This window comes from Platichthys flesus, chromosome 10, assembly GCF_949316205.1.
Source record: "Platichthys flesus chromosome 10, fPlaFle2.1, whole genome shotgun sequence".
Taxonomy (NCBI): domain Eukaryota; kingdom Metazoa; phylum Chordata; class Actinopteri; order Pleuronectiformes; family Pleuronectidae; genus Platichthys; species Platichthys flesus.
This window is the reverse complement of record NC_084954.1, coordinates 24,172,098-24,187,408: the sequence shown is the minus strand read 5'-3', so window position 1 is coordinate 24,187,408 and position 15,311 is coordinate 24,172,098. Positions and strand designations below refer to the sequence as shown.

Here is a 15,311-nt window from a genome sequence, read left to right as displayed (position 1 = left end):
GTCAAAAACTGAAACGTGTTTTCACTCAACATCTCCTGGGAGACTTGGTGAGAAAGCAGAGTCCGCTTTTGGACCCAATGTAAGTGGTTCAGGGATGTATTGCTTAAAAAGGCTTAAAAGCCAATCATTAGTCAGGGCAGGAGCAAATAAAGCCTTGTATAATTTGTGTTGGCAGATGGGGGCGTGGTGGGAATGTTGTATACTAGAATCTGACATGCGGAAAGCAAAGAGAGGCCCACCGCGAAGGTGGTGACTGTGACCGAGAGGCTCCTCCGCTGCTCTCGAGCAGAGGGCCATGCTGACTCTGGTTTCTCTTCATAACGCACAAGTCTTTCGCCTTTTACTAAAGACTTCCGTGGAGAGGAACAAACATGAGTTGAATCTATTTTTGGCAGGCTTTGCTGTATGGCTGAGCCTTATGAAATTGTGAAAAGTCAAAGAGCTGTCTAGATCAGCAATCAGGTGTCCACAAAGGAGAGCTTGAGCGGAGGTGATGAGCAGCCATTGTTATGCACACCTACAAACGGGGTACCACAGCAAGGGAGATTTGTGCCAAGAGGTTAGCTTGGACATCCAACACTTGTGGATTATCGCTTCTCGGCCTTTTGGCTAAGATCAAGTGTAGTATCTGTTCTTATCAGTTTAATATCTGATATGTCCTCTATATGAGGACTACATATTAAGCAGATTTTTGGCAAGAGGAGCAGAAATTTGGAGCTTGCTCCCTTCTCTCCACGCATCAACCTAGCATTGCAGTGCCGCTGGGAACGGTGCACTCTGTTCTTACCTTGTAGAAAAGCAAACACTCAAACAATTGTGGAGGTTTCAAGGTGAATTCTACACTGGGTCAATGAAACTGAGGGAATGGCCTGGCAGAGTTTGACAAGTGTGCAAAACTGCTCTTATGACTCACTGCCTTGTGAAGTGATTATGCATGACTCTGCACGGGGTCACAATGAGCATCAACTGGATTCCAAATAGAATCAGAAGCATTTGTCAAAAACTGAAACGTGTTTTCACTCAACATCTCCTGGGAGACTTGGTGAGAAAGCAGAGTCCGCTTTTGGACCCAATGTAAGTGGTTCAGGGATGTATCGCTTAAAAAGGCTTAAAAGCCAATCACTAGTCAGGGCAGGAGCAAATAAAGCCTTGTATAATTTGTGTTGGCAGATGGGGGCGTGGTGGGAATGTTGTATACTAGAATCTGACATGCGGAAAGCAAAGAGAGGCCCACCGCGAAGGTGGTGACTGTGACCGAGAGGCTCCACCGCTGCTCTCGAGCAGAGGGCCATGCTGACTCTGGTTTCTCTTCATAACGCACAAGTCTTTCGCCTTTTACTAAAGACTTCCGTGGAGAGGAACAAACATGAGTTGAATCTATTTTTGGCAGGCTTTGCTGTATGGCTGAGCCTTATGAAATTTTGAAAAGTCAAAGAGCTGTCTAGGTCAGCAATCAGGTGTCCACAAAGGAGAGCTTGGGCGGAGGTGATGAGCAGCCATTGTTATGCACACCTACAAACGGGGTACCACAGCAAGGGAGATTTGTGCCAAGAGGTTAGCTTGGACATCCAACAATTGTGGATTATCGCTTCTCGGCCTTTTGGCTAAGATCAAGTGTAGTATCTGTTCTTATCAGTTTAATATCTGATATGTCCTCTATATGAGGACTACATATTAAGCAGATTTTTGGCAAGAGGAGCAGAAATTTGGAGCTTGCTCCCTTCTCTCCACGCATCGACCTAGCATTGCAGTGCCGCTGGGAACGGTGCACTCTGTTCTTACCTTGTAGAAAAGCAAGCACTCAAACAATTGTGGAGGTTTCAAGGTGAATTCTACACTGGGTCAATGAAACTGAGGGAATGGCCTGGCAGAGTTTGACAAGTGTGCAAAACTGCTCTGATGACTCACTGCCTTGTGAAGCGATTATGCATGAATCTCCACGGGGTCACAATGAGCATCAACTGGATTCCAAATAGAATCAGAAGCATTTGTCAAAAACTGAAACGTGTTTTCACTCAACATCTCCTGGGAGACTTGGTGAGAAAGCAGAGTCCGCTTTTGGACCCAATGTAAGTGGTTCAAGGATGTATTGCTTAAAAAGGCTTAAAAGCCAATCACTAGTCAGGGCAGGAGCAAATAAAGCCTTGTATAATTTGTGTTGGCAGATGGGGGCGTGGTGGGAATGTTGTATACTAGAATCTGACATGCGGAAAGCAAAGAGAGGCCCACCGCGAAGGTGGTGACTGTGACCGAGAGTCTCCACCGCTGCTCTCGAGCAGAGGGCCATGCTGACTCTGGTTTCTCTTCATAACGCACAAGTCTTTCGCCTTTTACTAAAGACTTCCGTGGAGAGGAACAAACATGAGTTGAATCTATTTTTGGCAGGCTTTGCTGTATGGCTGAGCCTTATGAAATTGTGAAAAGTCAAAGAGCTGTCTAGGTCAGCAATCAGGTGTCCACAAAGGAGAGCTTGGGCGGAGGTGATGAGCAGCCATTGTTATGCACACCTACAAACGGGGTACCACAGCAAGGGAGATTTGTGCCAAGATGTTAGGTTGGACATCCAACACTTGTGGGTTATCGCTTCTCGGCCTTTTGGCTAAGATCAAGTGTAGTATCTGTTCTTATCAGTTTAATATCTGATATGTCCTCTATATGAGGACCACATATTAAGCAGATTTTTGGCAAGAGGAGCAGAAATTTGGAGCTTGCTCCCTTCTCTCCACGCATCGACCTAGCATTGCAGTGCCGCTGGGAACGGTGCACTCTGTTCTTACCTTGTAGAAAAGCAAACACTCAAACAATTGTGGAGGTTTCAAGGTGAATTCTACAATGGGTCAATGAAACTGAGGGAATGGCCTGGCAGAGTTTGACAAGTGTGCAAAACTGCTGTGATGACTCACTGCCTTGTGAAGCGATTATGCATGAATCTCCACGGGGTCACAATGAGCATCAACTGGATTCCAAATAGAATCAGAAGCATTTGTCAAAAACTGAAACGTGTTTTCACTCAACATCTCCTGGGAGACTTGGTGAGAAAGCAGAGTCCGCTTTTGGACCCAATGTAAGTGGTTCAGGGATGTATTGCTTAAAAAGGCTTAAAAGCCAATCACTAGTCAGGGCAGGAGCAAATAAAGCCTTGTATAATTTGTGTTGGCAGATGGGGGCGTGGTGGGAATGTTGTATACTAGAATCTGACATGCGGAAAGCAAAGAGAGGCCCACCGCGAAGGTGGTGACTGTGACCGAGAGGGTCCACCGCTGCTCTCGAGCAGAGGGCCATGCTCACTCTGGTTTCTCTTCATAACGCACAAGTCTTTCGCCTTTTACTAAAGACTTCCGTGGAGAGGAACAAACATGAGTTGAATCTATTTTTGGCAGGCTTTGCTGTATGGCTGAGCCTTATGAAATTGTGAAAAGTCAAAGAGCTGTTTAGGTCAGCAATCAAGTGTCCACAAAGGAGAGCTTGGGCGGAGGTGATGAGCAGCCATTGTTATGCACACCTACAAACGGGGTACCACAGCAAGGGAGATTTGTGCCAAGAGGTTAGCTTGGACATCCAACACTTGTGGATTATCGCTTCTCGGCCTTTTGGCTAAGATCTAGCCAGGTGAGAAGGGTTTGCGGACGTGGATTGTCATAATGACGTCAGCAACAGTTTCACAGCAGGGACTTCCCGTGCTGAAAAATACTTTGAGATTCATTTGGAAGAGTACTGAAGTTTTTTTGGATAGGAGAGAATTTGGAGTTAATATTCTTTTTGGAGCCTTGTCCCTCAAGATAGATGACCTCCTCTGCTTGCAGAGAAATGCCACCGACCGTTTTTTTGATGTTACGTTCTATAATCTCACCAAGATGGAGGAAACGAAAAGGTTGGCTGATCGTTTGGCTGATGGACCACTGAGGGAGTACCAGATTCAAAGCCTTTGCCGAACTGGTGAGCGGGTTATCACAATTCATAACTATAATCCCTGGGTAACTGAAGAAGCAACCAGATACTTCCTTTCTAAGCATGTGACAGTGATTTCGAGCATGAGGGAAATCAGGGACTCTCTTGACGTTTGGACTGGAAAAAGACAATGTCGTGTGCGGCTGAAGGATGACCCAGATGGTCACGATGGCTACCACCACCCCCCTGCCTCCTTCACCATAGGCACAAATAGAGGATATCTGTACTACTCGGGCCAGCCTATTTACTGCAGAAAATGCACAGACTTTGGTCACACGGCAGAATCCTGCACGCAGGTGAGGTGCAGAAATTGCAAGGGTCTAGGACACAAAATGGGGACTTGTGACCGTTCCAGAAAATGCAATCTTTGTGGGTCTGAAGGACATTTATTTAAGCACTGCCCTGAGGTCCGCTCCTCCTATGCAAGCATTGTAAGGCGACCAATGTGCGAAGATCCTGATGCCTCCTCCCTGAGAGCAATTAACGAGGTAATTGATCAAATGTTTGGTGACAATGAGATTGAGGCAAATGTGGTTGATCCACCTGAACGAGCACCTCCCCCAGAGAAGAAGAAGGGGGAGGAGACTACAACCTCAGAGGAGAGCCAACCTGTTCCTGAGTGGACCACAGTGGAAAGCAGGGGAGGCAAGGGGAAAAAAAGGAGGATCGAGACAAGCGCTGTGCCCCTGGGAGTGGATAGCGTGTTCAGTGTTCTTTCTGAGGTTGTGGAGGAGTCGCAGGAGGAAGGGGAGATGGAGGGGCTGCAGGTGAACAGCGATCAGGATGTGAAGGCTGCTGCCAGGGTGGATGGGCTGGAGGGTGGAAGCATGGACAAATTCCAGTGCAGACTGAGGTGACAGACTCTGACGGCAGCATGCCCCCGTCCGGGTGTGTCCTGGTGGAGTCCCTGGCTCCGAACAACTCTGACAGGGATTTGGTTTCAGAGCAATGCTCATTGCTTCCAGAGGGTAATACCCCAACTCAGGGCACGCGGTGCCCGAGGAATTTGACTGTGAAGTTGAAAATTAGAGAAAACACAGTGTCTCGTCTTTGATGGTTTGTTTGTTTGTTTTGTTTTTTGTCTCATTCCTCATTTACCAGAATGTCCTCATTACATATAGTTTCCATAAATGTTAGAGGTTTGAGGAACAAGGCCAAAAGGGAAGTGGTCTTTTCTCATTTATGTTCAATCAACTTTTCTTTATGCCTTTTGCAAGAGGTCCACTTGAAAAATGAAGACGACGTGAACCTATTCTCAAAAGAGTGGACCAAAGGTGAATCTAGGTGGAGCATTGGGGGGGTCCATTCATCTGGGGTGGGAACACTATGTGGGAATAATGAAGTCCAAGTGGTTGGCAGTTTTTCAGTGGTACAGGGGAGGGTTTTGGTAACAGATATTGACTGGAAGGGAAAGGGGTTAAGAGTTATTAACATATATGCCCACTCTTCTCCAAAGGAGAGAAGGGAGCTTTTTCTTAGTCTGGACACTGCTTTCATGACCAACCGCCATGTGGTAATTGGAGGAGACTTCAATTCCCAAAGTGAGGGCAGCAAGGCCGAGGCCAGTTTAATAAATATTGTTACAAAGTATAATTTGGTGGATTCATATAAAAAAGCTAACCCAGACGATCTTGGCTTCACATGGTCAAATAGTAGAGGGGCGAAGAGTAGGATAGACTATATATTTTGTCCGGTAGAAATTCAGGTGACAGGGGCGAAAGTATCACCAGTTTTTTACACAGATCACAACATGCTCTCAGTAAAACTAACCTCAATGATGATCAAAAATGGTAAAGGGTATTGGAAATTAAACAACAATATTCTAGAGCTCCAGCAGTTTAGGGTAGCATTAAAGTGTTTTCTAAAAGATTGCTTTCATATGAGAGTATTTTATGAAAATGTCTGTGAATGGTGGGAAAGCACAAAGCTGCGTATTAGATACTACACACAGAATTACTCAAAAGAATCAAGGAAAGAGGAATTTAAATTATACTACCGACTGCAAAAAGCCATAAATAAATTAATGGAACAGAGAAATGCAGGTGGACAAATTGATAAGGACTTGCTGAAACATTTGCAAGATAAACAGAGGTTATTTTTTCACAACAGAGCAGAGGCCTATAAATTCCGGTGTCTTAGAGAGAAGTGGGAGAGTGACGAAAAGTGTTCCCCCTACTTCTTTAGACAGTCCAAAGCACAGGCAAAGAGGAGGAGCATAGTTTCCGTTTTAAATGAAACAGGTGAGGAGATTAACGATCCTGATGGGATTGCTCAAGTTATCTCTAATCATTTTTCTACGTTTTTTAAAGCAGAAAAGGTTGACTACATGAAAGGTGCAACATTGTTAGAAAATATAGACAGATTCATACCTGAAGATCTGAGAACAGAGCTAGATAAAGATTTTACTTTAGAAGAAATCCTGAGGGCAACCATGTCTTTGAAAAAGGGCAAGGTGCCAGGAATAGATGGGATCACAAAAGAATTTTATATAATATTTTGGGAAGACATTGGGTCATGGCTGTTAGAGTTGTTCACTTATATATGTACATCTGGGATTATGGGGGAATCCATGAGAAAAGGGGTGATATCCCTGCTGTTTAAAAAAGGTGATGTCAACAAAATATCAAACTACAGGCCTCTAACAATGCTTTGTACAGATTATAAGATTTTTAGTAAGGTTTTGACAAACCGTTTGGTGTCAGCTCTACCCTTAATCATCGGCTCAGATCAGACATGTGCAGTACCTGGCAGGCAACTAAACTGGAATTTACAAATGCATAGAGATATACTATCTTATTCTCAGGACAGAAATATACCACTAATTGTCCTCAGTCTTGACCAGGAAAAAGCCTTTGACAGAGTTGATCACAATTTTTTGTTTAGGACACTAAAGAAATTTGGCTTCGGTGCTAGATTCAGGAGTTGGTTGAGGATTTTATACACAGAAGTCGGAAGCAGTGTTAATGTTAATGGCAACCTTGGTGAATTCTTTAAACAAACCAGAGGGGTCAGACAGGGATGTCCAGCATCAGCCCCCTTGTATGTGCTATTCATTGAAACGCTGGCATGTGCAATCAGGAAAAATGTTAACATCAAGGGTATACAGCTGCCTGGTGGTGAATCCTTGACCATATCCCAGTATGCAGATGACACTGTACTGTATTTAAAAGATGATTTCTGTCTGCGCGAAGCTATGCAGGTCATCGACACATTCTCAGTTGCTTCTGGTTCTAGAGTCAATACAGGAAAATCCCAAATCAAATACTTTGGAAAGTGGAAGGACAGAGTTGATAACCCTTTAGGGTTCTCTCTGTGTGCGGGGCCAATGACTTTACTGGGAATATCCTTTGGAAATAACAATGATGGAGAAACTAATTGGGAGACAAAATTGGGAAAAGTGCTGAAAAAACTAAATATGTGGAAATTAAGAAGGCTGTCCATTAGTGGTAAGATTTTGGTTATTAAATCTGATTTATTGCCGACATTACTTCATGTGGCTTATATTTTCCCCATGCCGGCTTTAGTTTGTTTAAAACTTCAAAAATCTCTGTTTCAGTTCATATGGGGAGGGTATGAATACATTAAAAGAGCTACAATGTATCAGCCGGTCGAAAGAGGTGGTAGGGACATGCCAAATTTAGGTTTGAAGTTCAAAGTTTTGTTTTTTTCAAATACATGTAGAATAATGTTAAACCCACCTGAACACAAATGCCAACCATTGATTAAATTCTGGCTCTCTATCCATCTGAGACCTCTTGTGGCGAAATGGGAAAACAGTTTTCCGAAAGCAGAGGTCATGCCAGATCATTATAAAAAAATGATAAGTTGGGCAAAGAAATACAAGGAGTGTTGGAAAAGAGATTCAGTAGTTAATCACAAAAAGCTGTATGAAACGTTGATTGCTAAGTTTGACCCTAAAGATGGTTTGCATGTTCATAGTGACGTGTGGAGAAGAACCCAATGCAAGAGTCTAGAAAACAGATTAAGAGATTTTAATTGGTTGGTGCTTCATAGGAAATTACCTGTGAGGAATACTCTATTTAATCATGATTTAACATTAAATAGGATATGCCCAAGACGTGGATGCAATGGGGTAGAAACCGTGGAACATGCATTATTTGAATGTCCCTTTGCAAAACAATTGTGGAAGAAATTGGGCCAAAGATTCGGTTTTCTAAAAGAGGTGAACTGGGAAAAAGTTCTGTTCATGGATTTTAGTTTAGAGGGGGACAAAGGTGTGTGCAAAGCCTTAGAACTTACATCAATTGTGAAGGCTAAGTTATGGGAGGTAAGAGGTAGTATAATAAATGAGACGGAAAAGTGGTCGATAGAAAACACTACACACAGTATTGAAGACATTATGCGGCGAAAACTTAAATTGGAGGCGAGCAAATGGGGCATCGACTCAATTAAAGATCGATGGAAAATTATTTTTGACAATCTGTAGACTGAACTCATGAAAGAGTCTTTTATTGTACCTCCTCTTATTTTCTTTTAGTCCGATAGAATTCTGGAGGTCTTAAGGTGTGGAGAGATGATGATCTCTGTAATGTAAAGTATTGTACTGCTCATGAGTGAATTAAATAAAAAAATATTCCAAAAAAAAAAAAAAAAAAAAAAAAAATCTGTTCTTATCAGTTTAATATCTGATATGTCCTCTATATGAGGACTACATATTAAGCAGATTTTTGGCAAGAGGAGCAGAAATTTGGAGCTTGCTCCCTTCTCTCCACGCATCGACCTAGCATTGCAGTGCCGCTGGGAACGGTGCACTCTGTTCTTACCTTGTAGAAAAGCAAACACTCAAACAATTGTGGAGGTTTCAAGGTGAATTCTACACTGGGTCAATGAAACTGAGGGAATGGCCTGGCAGAGTTTGACAAGTGTGCAAAACTGCTCTGATGACTCACTGCCTTGTGAAGCGATTATGCATGAATCTCCACGGGGTCACAATGAGCATCAACTGGATTCCAAATAGAATCAGAAGCATTTGTCAAAAACTGAAACGTGTTTTCACTCAACATCTCCTGGGAGACTTGGTGAGAAAGCAGAGTCCGCTTTTGGACCCAATGTAAGTGGTTCAAGGATGTATTGCTTAAAAAGGCTTAAAAGCCAATCACTAGTCAGGGCAGGAGCAAATAAAGCCTTGTATAATTTGTGTTGGCAGATGGGGGCGTGGTGGGAATGTTGTATACTAGAATCTGACATGCGGAAAGCAAAGAGAGGCCCACCGCGAAGGTGGTGACTGTGACCGAGAGGCTCCACCGCTGCTCTCGAGCAGAGGGCCATGCTGACTCTGGTTTCTCTTCATAACGCACAAGTCTTTCGCCTTTTACTAAAGACTTCCGTGGAGAGGAACAAACATGAGTTGAATCTATTTTTGGCAGGCTTTGCTGTATGGCTGAGCCTTATGAAATTGTGAAAAGTCAAAGAGCTGTTTAGGTCAGCAATCAAGTGTCCACAAAGGAGAGCTTGGGCGGAGGTGATGAGCAGCCATTGTTATGCACACCTACAAACGGGGTACCACAGCAAGGGAGATTTGTGCCAAGAGGTTAGGTTGGACATCCAACACTTGTGGGTTATCGCTTCTCGGCCTTTTGGCTAAGATCAAGTGTAGTATCTGTTCTTATCAGTTTAATATCTGATATGTCCTCTATATGAGGACCACATATTAAGCAGATTTTTGGCAAGAGGAGCAGAAATTTGGAGCTTGCTCCCTTCTCTCCACGCATCGACCTAGCATTGCAGTGCCGCTGGGAACGGTGCACTCTGTTCTTACCTTGTAGAAAAGCAAACACTCAAACAATTGTGGAGGTTTCAAGGTGAATTCTACAATGGGTCAATGAAACTGAGGGAATGGCCTGGCAGAGTTTGACAAGTGTGCAAAACTGCTCTGATGACTCACTGCCTTGTGAAGCGATTATGAATGAATCTCCACGGGGTCACAATGAGCATCAACTGGATTCCAAATAGAATCAGAAGCATTTGTCAAAAACTGAAACGTGTTTTCACTCAACATCTCCTGGGAGACTTGGTGAGAAAGCAGAGTCCGCTTTTGGACCCAATGTAAGTGGTTCAGGGATGTATTGCTTAAAAAGGCTTAAAAGCCAATCACTAGTCAGGGCAGGAGCAAATAAAGCCTTGTATAATTTGTGTTGGCAGATGGGGGCGTGGTGGGAATGTTGTATACTAGAATCTGACATGCGGAAAGCAAAGAGAGGCCCACCGCGAAGGTGGTGACTGTGACCGAGAGGCTCCACCGCTGCTCTCGAGCAGAGGGCCATGCTGACTCTGGTTTCTCTTCATAACGCACAAGTCTTTCGCCTTTTACTAAAGACTTCCGTGGAGAGGAACAAACATGAGTTGAATCTATTTTTGGCAGGCTTTGCTGTATGGCTGAGCCTTATGAAATTGTGAAAAGTCAAAGAGCTGTTTAGGTCAGCAATCAAGTGTCCACAAAGGAGAGCTTGGGCGGAGGTGATGAGCAGCCATTGTTATGCACACCTACAAACGGGGTACCACAGCAAGGGAGATTTGTGCCAAGAGGTTAACTTGGACATCCAACACTTGTGGATTATCGCTTCTCGGCCTTTTGGCTAAGATCAAGTGTAGTATCTGTTCTTATCAGTTTAATATCTGATATGTCCTCTATATGAGGACTACATATTAAGCAGATTTTTGGCAAGAGGAGCAGAAATTTGGAGCTTGCTCCCTTCTCTCCACGCATCGACCTAGCATTGCAGTGCCGCTGGGAACGGTGCACTCTGTTCTTACCTTGTAGAAAAGCAAACACTCAAACAATTGTGGAGGTTTCAAGGTGAATTCTACACTGGGTCAATGAAACTGAGGGAATGGCCTGGCAGAGTTTGACAAGTGTGCAAAACTGCTCTTATGACTCACTGCCTTGTGAAGTGATTATGCATGACTCTGCACGGGGTCACAATGAGCATCAACTGGATTCCAAATAGAATCAGAAGCATTTGTCAAAAACTGAAACGTGTTTTCACTCAACATCTCCTAGGAGACTTGGTGAGAAAGCAGAGTCCGCTTTTGGACCCAATGTAAGTGGTTCAGGGATGTATTGCTTAAAAAGGCTTAAAAGCCAATCACTAGTCAGGGCAGGAGCAAATAAAGCCTTGTATAATTTGTGTTGGCAGATGGGGGCGTGGTGGGAATGTTGTATACTAGAATCTGACATGCGGAAAGCAAAGAGAGGCCCACCGCGAAGGTGGTGACTGTGACCGAGAGGCTCCACCGCTGCTCTCGAGCAGAGGGCCATGCTGACTCTGGTTTCTCTTCATAACGCACAAGTCTTTCGCCTTTTACTAAAGACTTCCGTGGAGAGGAACAAACATGAGTTGAATCTATTTTTGGCAGGCTTTGCTGTATGGCTGAGCCTTATGAAATTGTGAAAAGTCAAAGAGCTGTCTAGGTCAGCAATCAAGTGTCCACAAAGGAGAGCTTGGGCGGAGGTGATGAGCAGCCATTGTTATGCACACCTACAAACGGGGTACCACAGCAAGGGAGATTTGTGCCAAGAGGTTAGCTTGGACATCCAACACTTGTGGATTATCGCTTCTCGGCCTTTTGGCTAAGATCAAGTGTAGTATCTGTTCTTATCAGTTTAATATCTGATATGTTCTCTATATGAGGACTACATATTAAGCAGATTTTTGGCAAGAGGAGCAGAAATTTGGAGCTTGCTCCCTTCTCTCCACGCATCGACCTAGCATTGCAGTGCCGCTGGGAACGGTGCACTCTGTTCTTACCTTGTAGAAAAGCAAGCACTCAAACAATTGTGGAGGTTTCAAGGTGAATTCTACACTGGGTCAATGAAACTGAGGGAATGGCCTTGCAGAGTTTGACAAGTGTGCAAAACTGCTCTGATGACTCACTGCCTTGTGAAGCGATTATGCATGAATCTCCACGGGGTCACAATGAGCATCAACTGGATTCCAAATAGAATCAGAAGCATTTGTCAAAAACTGAAACGTGTTTTCACTCAACATCTCCTGGGAGACTTGGTGAGAAAGCAGAGTCCGCTTTTGGACCCAATGTAAGTGGTTCAGGGATGTATTGCTTAAAAAGGCTTAAAAGCCAATCACTAGTCAGGGCAGGAGCAAATAAAGCCTTGTATAATTTGTGTTGGCAGATGGGGGCGTGGTGGGAATGTTGTATACTAGAATCTGACATGCGGAAAGCAAAGAGAGGCCCACCGCGAAGGTGGTGACTGTGACCGAGAGGCTCCACCGCTGCTCTCGAGCAGAGGGCCATGCTGACTCTGGTTTCTCTTCATAACGCACAAGTCTTTCGCCTTTTACTAAAGACTTCCGTGGAGAGGAACAAACATGAGTTGAATCTATTTTTGGCAGGCTTTGCTGTATGGCTGAGCCTTATGAAATTGTGAAAAGTCAAAGAGCTGTCTAGGTCAGCAATCAGGTGTCCACAAAGGAGAGCTTGGGCGGAGGTGATGAGCAGCCATTGTAATGCACACCTACAAACGGGGTACCACAGCAAGAGAGATTTGTGCCAAGAGGTTAGCGTGGACATCCAACACTTGTGGATTATCGCTTCTCGGCCTTTTGGCTAAGATCAAGTGTAGTATCTGTTCTTATCAGTTTAATATCTGATATGTCCTCTATATGAGGACTACATATTAAGCAGATTTTTGGCAAGAGGAGCAGAAATTTGGAGCTTGCTCCCTTCTCTCCACGCATCGACCTAGCATTGCAGTGCCGCTGGGAACGGTGCACTCTGTTCTTACCTTGTAGAAAAGCAAACACTCAAACAATTGTGGAGGTTTCAAGGTGAATTCTACACTGGGTCAATGAAACTGAGGGAATGGCCTGGCAGAGTTTGACAAGTGTGCAAAACTGCTCTGATGACTCACTGCCTTGTGAAGCGATTATGCATGACTCTGCACGGGGTCACAATGAGCATTACCTGGATTCCAAATAGAATCAGAAGCATTTGTCAAAAACTGAAACGTGTTTTCACTCAACATCTCCTGGGAGACTTGGTGAGAAAGCAGAGTCCGCTTTTGGACCCAATGTAAGTGGTTCAGGGATGTATTGCTTAAAAAGGCTTAAAAGCCAATCACTAGTCAGGGCAGGAGCAAATAAAGCCTTGTATAATTTGTGTTGGCAGATGGGGGCGTGGTGGGAATGTTGTATACTAGAATCTGACATGCGGAAAGCAAAGAGAGGCCCACCGCGAAGGTGGTGACTGAGACCGAGAGGCTCCACCGCTGCTCTCGAGCAGAGGGCCATGCTGACTCTGGTTTCTCTTCATAACGCACAAGTCTTTCGCCTTTTACTAAAGACTTCCGTGGAGAGGAACAAACATGAGTTGAATCTATTTTTGGCAGGCTTTGCTGTTTGGCTGAGCCTTATGAAATTGTGAAAAGTCAAAGAGCTGTCTAGGTCAGCAATCAGGTGTCCACAATGGAGAGCTTGGGCGGAGGTGATGAGCAGCCATTGTAATGCACACCTACAAACGGGGTACCACAGCAAGGGAGATTTGTGCCAAGAGGTTAGCGTGGACATCCAACACTTGTGGATTATCGCTTCTCGGCCTTTTGGCTAAGATCAAGTGTAGTATCTGTTCTTATCAGTTTAATATCTGATATGTCCTCTATATGAGGACTACATATTAAGCAGATTTTTGGCAAGAGGAGCAGAAATTTGGAGCTTGCTCCCTTCTCTCCACGCATCGACCTAGCATTGCAGTGCCGCTGGGAACAGTGCACTCTGTTCTTACCTTGTAGAAAAGCAAACAATTGTGGAGGTTTCAAGGTGAATTCTACACTGGGTCAATGAAACTGAGGGAATGGCCTGGCAGAGTTTGACAAGTGTGCAAGACTGCTCTGATGACTCACTGCCTTGTGAAGCGATTATGCATGAATCTCCACAGGGTCACAATGAGCATCAACTGGATTCCAAATAGAATCAGAAGCATTTGTCAAAAACTGAAACGTGTTTTCACTCAACATCTCGTGGGAGACTTGGTGAGAAAGCAGAGTCCGCTTTTGGACCCAATGTAAGTGGTTCAGGGATGTATTGCTTAAAAAGGCTTAAAAGCCAATCACTAGTCAGGGCAGGAGCAAATAAAGCCTTGTATAATTTGTGTTGGCAGATGGGGGCGTGGTGGGAATGTTGTATACTAGAATCTGACATGCGGAAAGCAAAGAGAGGCCCACCGCGAAGGTGGTGACTGTGACCGAGAGGCTCCACCGCTGCTCTCGAGCAGAGGGCCATGCTGACTCTGGTTTCTCTTCATAACGCACAAGTCTTTCGCCTTTTACTAAAGACTTCCGTGGAGAGGAACAAACATGAGTTGAATCTATTTTTGGCAGGCTTTGCTGTATGGCTGAGCCTTATGAAATTGTGAAAAGTCAAAGAGCTGTTTAGGTCAGCAATCAAGTGTCCACAAAGGAGAGCTTGGGCGGAGGTGATGAGCAGCCATTGTAATGCACACCTACAAACGGGGTACCACAGCAAGGGAGATTTGTGCCAAGAGGTTAGCGTGGACATCCAACACTTGTGGATTATCGCTTCTCGGCCTTTTGGCTAAGATCAAGTGTAGTATCTGTTCTTATCAGTTTAATATCTGATATGTCCTCTATATGAGGACTACATATTAAGCAGATTTTTGGCAAGAGGAGCAGAAATTTGGAGCTTGCTCCCTTCTCTCCACGCATCGACCTAGCATTGCAGTGCCGCTGGGAACAGTGCACTCTGTTCTTACCTTGTAGAAAAGCAAACAATTGTGGAGGTTTCAAGGTGAATTCTACACTGGGTCAATGAAACTGAGGGAATGGCCTGGCAGAGTTTGACAAGTGTGCAAGACTGCTCTGATGACTCACTGCCTTGTGAAGCGATTATGCATGAATCTCCACAGGGTCACAATGAGCATCAACTGGATTCCAAATAGAATCAGAAGCATTTGTCAAAAACTGAAACGTGTTTTCACTCAACATCTCGTGGGAGACTTGGTGAGAAAGCAGAGTCCGCTTTTGGACCCAATGTAAGTGGTTCAGGGATGTATTGCTTAAAAAGGCTTAAAAGCCAATCACTAGTCAGGGCAGGAGCAAATAAAGCCTTGTATAATTTGTGTTGGCAGATGGGGGCGTGGTGGGAATGTTGTATACTAGAATCTGACATGCGGAAAGCAAAGAGAGGCCCACCGCGAAGGTGGTGACTGTGACCGAGAGGCTCCACCGCTGCTCTCGAGCAGAGGGCCATGCTGACTCTGGTTTCTCTTCATAACGCACAAGTCTTTCGCCTTTTACTAAAGACTTCCGTGGAGAGGAACAAACATGAGTTGAATCTATTTTTGGCAGGCTTTGCTGTATGGCTGAGCCT

At 44.5% G+C, this 15,311-nt stretch overlaps 21 non-coding genes across 21 annotated transcripts; all 21 read left to right on the top strand.

The window, feature by feature from the left end:
• Positions 1 to 299: 299 nt before the first annotated feature.
• Positions 300 to 412, top strand: LOC133963288 (U5 spliceosomal RNA). The gene has a single exon (XR_009922794.1). It is a non-coding gene; the product is annotated as a U5 spliceosomal RNA (small nuclear RNA).
• A 177-nt stretch (positions 413 to 589) lies between these two features.
• Positions 590 to 781, top strand: LOC133962742 (U2 spliceosomal RNA). The gene has a single exon (XR_009922316.1). It is a non-coding gene; the product is annotated as a U2 spliceosomal RNA (small nuclear RNA).
• A 513-nt stretch (positions 782 to 1,294) lies between these two features.
• On the top strand, positions 1,295 to 1,407 carry LOC133963287 (U5 spliceosomal RNA). The gene has a single exon (XR_009922793.1). It is a non-coding gene; the product is annotated as a U5 spliceosomal RNA (small nuclear RNA).
• A 177-nt stretch (positions 1,408 to 1,584) lies between these two features.
• On the top strand, positions 1,585 to 1,776 carry LOC133964167 (U2 spliceosomal RNA). Its single transcript, XR_009923636.1, has one exon. It is a non-coding gene; the product is annotated as a U2 spliceosomal RNA (small nuclear RNA).
• A 513-nt stretch (positions 1,777 to 2,289) lies between these two features.
• On the top strand, positions 2,290 to 2,402 carry LOC133963286 (U5 spliceosomal RNA). The gene has a single exon (XR_009922792.1). It is a non-coding gene; the product is annotated as a U5 spliceosomal RNA (small nuclear RNA).
• A 177-nt stretch (positions 2,403 to 2,579) lies between these two features.
• On the top strand, positions 2,580 to 2,771 carry LOC133962606 (U2 spliceosomal RNA). Its single transcript, XR_009922188.1, has one exon. It is a non-coding gene; the product is annotated as a U2 spliceosomal RNA (small nuclear RNA).
• Positions 2,772 to 3,284: 513 nt separating this feature from the next.
• On the top strand, positions 3,285 to 3,397 carry LOC133963628 (U5 spliceosomal RNA). Its single transcript, XR_009923121.1, has one exon. It is a non-coding gene; the product is annotated as a U5 spliceosomal RNA (small nuclear RNA).
• Positions 3,398 to 8,539: 5,142 nt separating this feature from the next.
• Positions 8,540 to 8,726, top strand: LOC133963013 (U2 spliceosomal RNA). Its single transcript, XR_009922560.1, has one exon. It is a non-coding gene; the product is annotated as a U2 spliceosomal RNA (small nuclear RNA).
• A 513-nt stretch (positions 8,727 to 9,239) lies between these two features.
• On the top strand, positions 9,240 to 9,352 carry LOC133963283 (U5 spliceosomal RNA). The gene has a single exon (XR_009922790.1). It is a non-coding gene; the product is annotated as a U5 spliceosomal RNA (small nuclear RNA).
• A 177-nt stretch (positions 9,353 to 9,529) lies between these two features.
• On the top strand, positions 9,530 to 9,721 carry LOC133962603 (U2 spliceosomal RNA). The gene has a single exon (XR_009922186.1). It is a non-coding gene; the product is annotated as a U2 spliceosomal RNA (small nuclear RNA).
• Positions 9,722 to 10,234: 513 nt separating this feature from the next.
• Positions 10,235 to 10,347, top strand: LOC133963282 (U5 spliceosomal RNA). The gene has a single exon (XR_009922789.1). It is a non-coding gene; the product is annotated as a U5 spliceosomal RNA (small nuclear RNA).
• A 177-nt stretch (positions 10,348 to 10,524) lies between these two features.
• On the top strand, positions 10,525 to 10,716 carry LOC133964166 (U2 spliceosomal RNA). Its single transcript, XR_009923635.1, has one exon. It is a non-coding gene; the product is annotated as a U2 spliceosomal RNA (small nuclear RNA).
• Positions 10,717 to 11,229: 513 nt separating this feature from the next.
• LOC133963281 (U5 spliceosomal RNA) lies at positions 11,230 to 11,342 on the top strand. Its single transcript, XR_009922788.1, has one exon. It is a non-coding gene; the product is annotated as a U5 spliceosomal RNA (small nuclear RNA).
• Positions 11,343 to 11,519: 177 nt separating this feature from the next.
• On the top strand, positions 11,520 to 11,711 carry LOC133962676 (U2 spliceosomal RNA). The gene has a single exon (XR_009922255.1). It is a non-coding gene; the product is annotated as a U2 spliceosomal RNA (small nuclear RNA).
• A 513-nt stretch (positions 11,712 to 12,224) lies between these two features.
• LOC133963280 (U5 spliceosomal RNA) lies at positions 12,225 to 12,337 on the top strand. Its single transcript, XR_009922787.1, has one exon. It is a non-coding gene; the product is annotated as a U5 spliceosomal RNA (small nuclear RNA).
• Positions 12,338 to 12,514: 177 nt separating this feature from the next.
• Positions 12,515 to 12,706, top strand: LOC133964165 (U2 spliceosomal RNA). Its single transcript, XR_009923634.1, has one exon. It is a non-coding gene; the product is annotated as a U2 spliceosomal RNA (small nuclear RNA).
• Positions 12,707 to 13,219: 513 nt separating this feature from the next.
• Positions 13,220 to 13,332, top strand: LOC133963703 (U5 spliceosomal RNA). Its single transcript, XR_009923191.1, has one exon. It is a non-coding gene; the product is annotated as a U5 spliceosomal RNA (small nuclear RNA).
• Positions 13,333 to 13,509: 177 nt separating this feature from the next.
• LOC133962755 (U2 spliceosomal RNA) lies at positions 13,510 to 13,701 on the top strand. The gene has a single exon (XR_009922328.1). It is a non-coding gene; the product is annotated as a U2 spliceosomal RNA (small nuclear RNA).
• Positions 13,702 to 14,206: 505 nt separating this feature from the next.
• Positions 14,207 to 14,319, top strand: LOC133963279 (U5 spliceosomal RNA). Its single transcript, XR_009922786.1, has one exon. It is a non-coding gene; the product is annotated as a U5 spliceosomal RNA (small nuclear RNA).
• Positions 14,320 to 14,496: 177 nt separating this feature from the next.
• LOC133962754 (U2 spliceosomal RNA) lies at positions 14,497 to 14,688 on the top strand. Its single transcript, XR_009922327.1, has one exon. It is a non-coding gene; the product is annotated as a U2 spliceosomal RNA (small nuclear RNA).
• A 505-nt stretch (positions 14,689 to 15,193) lies between these two features.
• LOC133963278 (U5 spliceosomal RNA) lies at positions 15,194 to 15,306 on the top strand. Its single transcript, XR_009922785.1, has one exon. It is a non-coding gene; the product is annotated as a U5 spliceosomal RNA (small nuclear RNA).
• Positions 15,307 to 15,311: the final 5 nt, after the last annotated feature.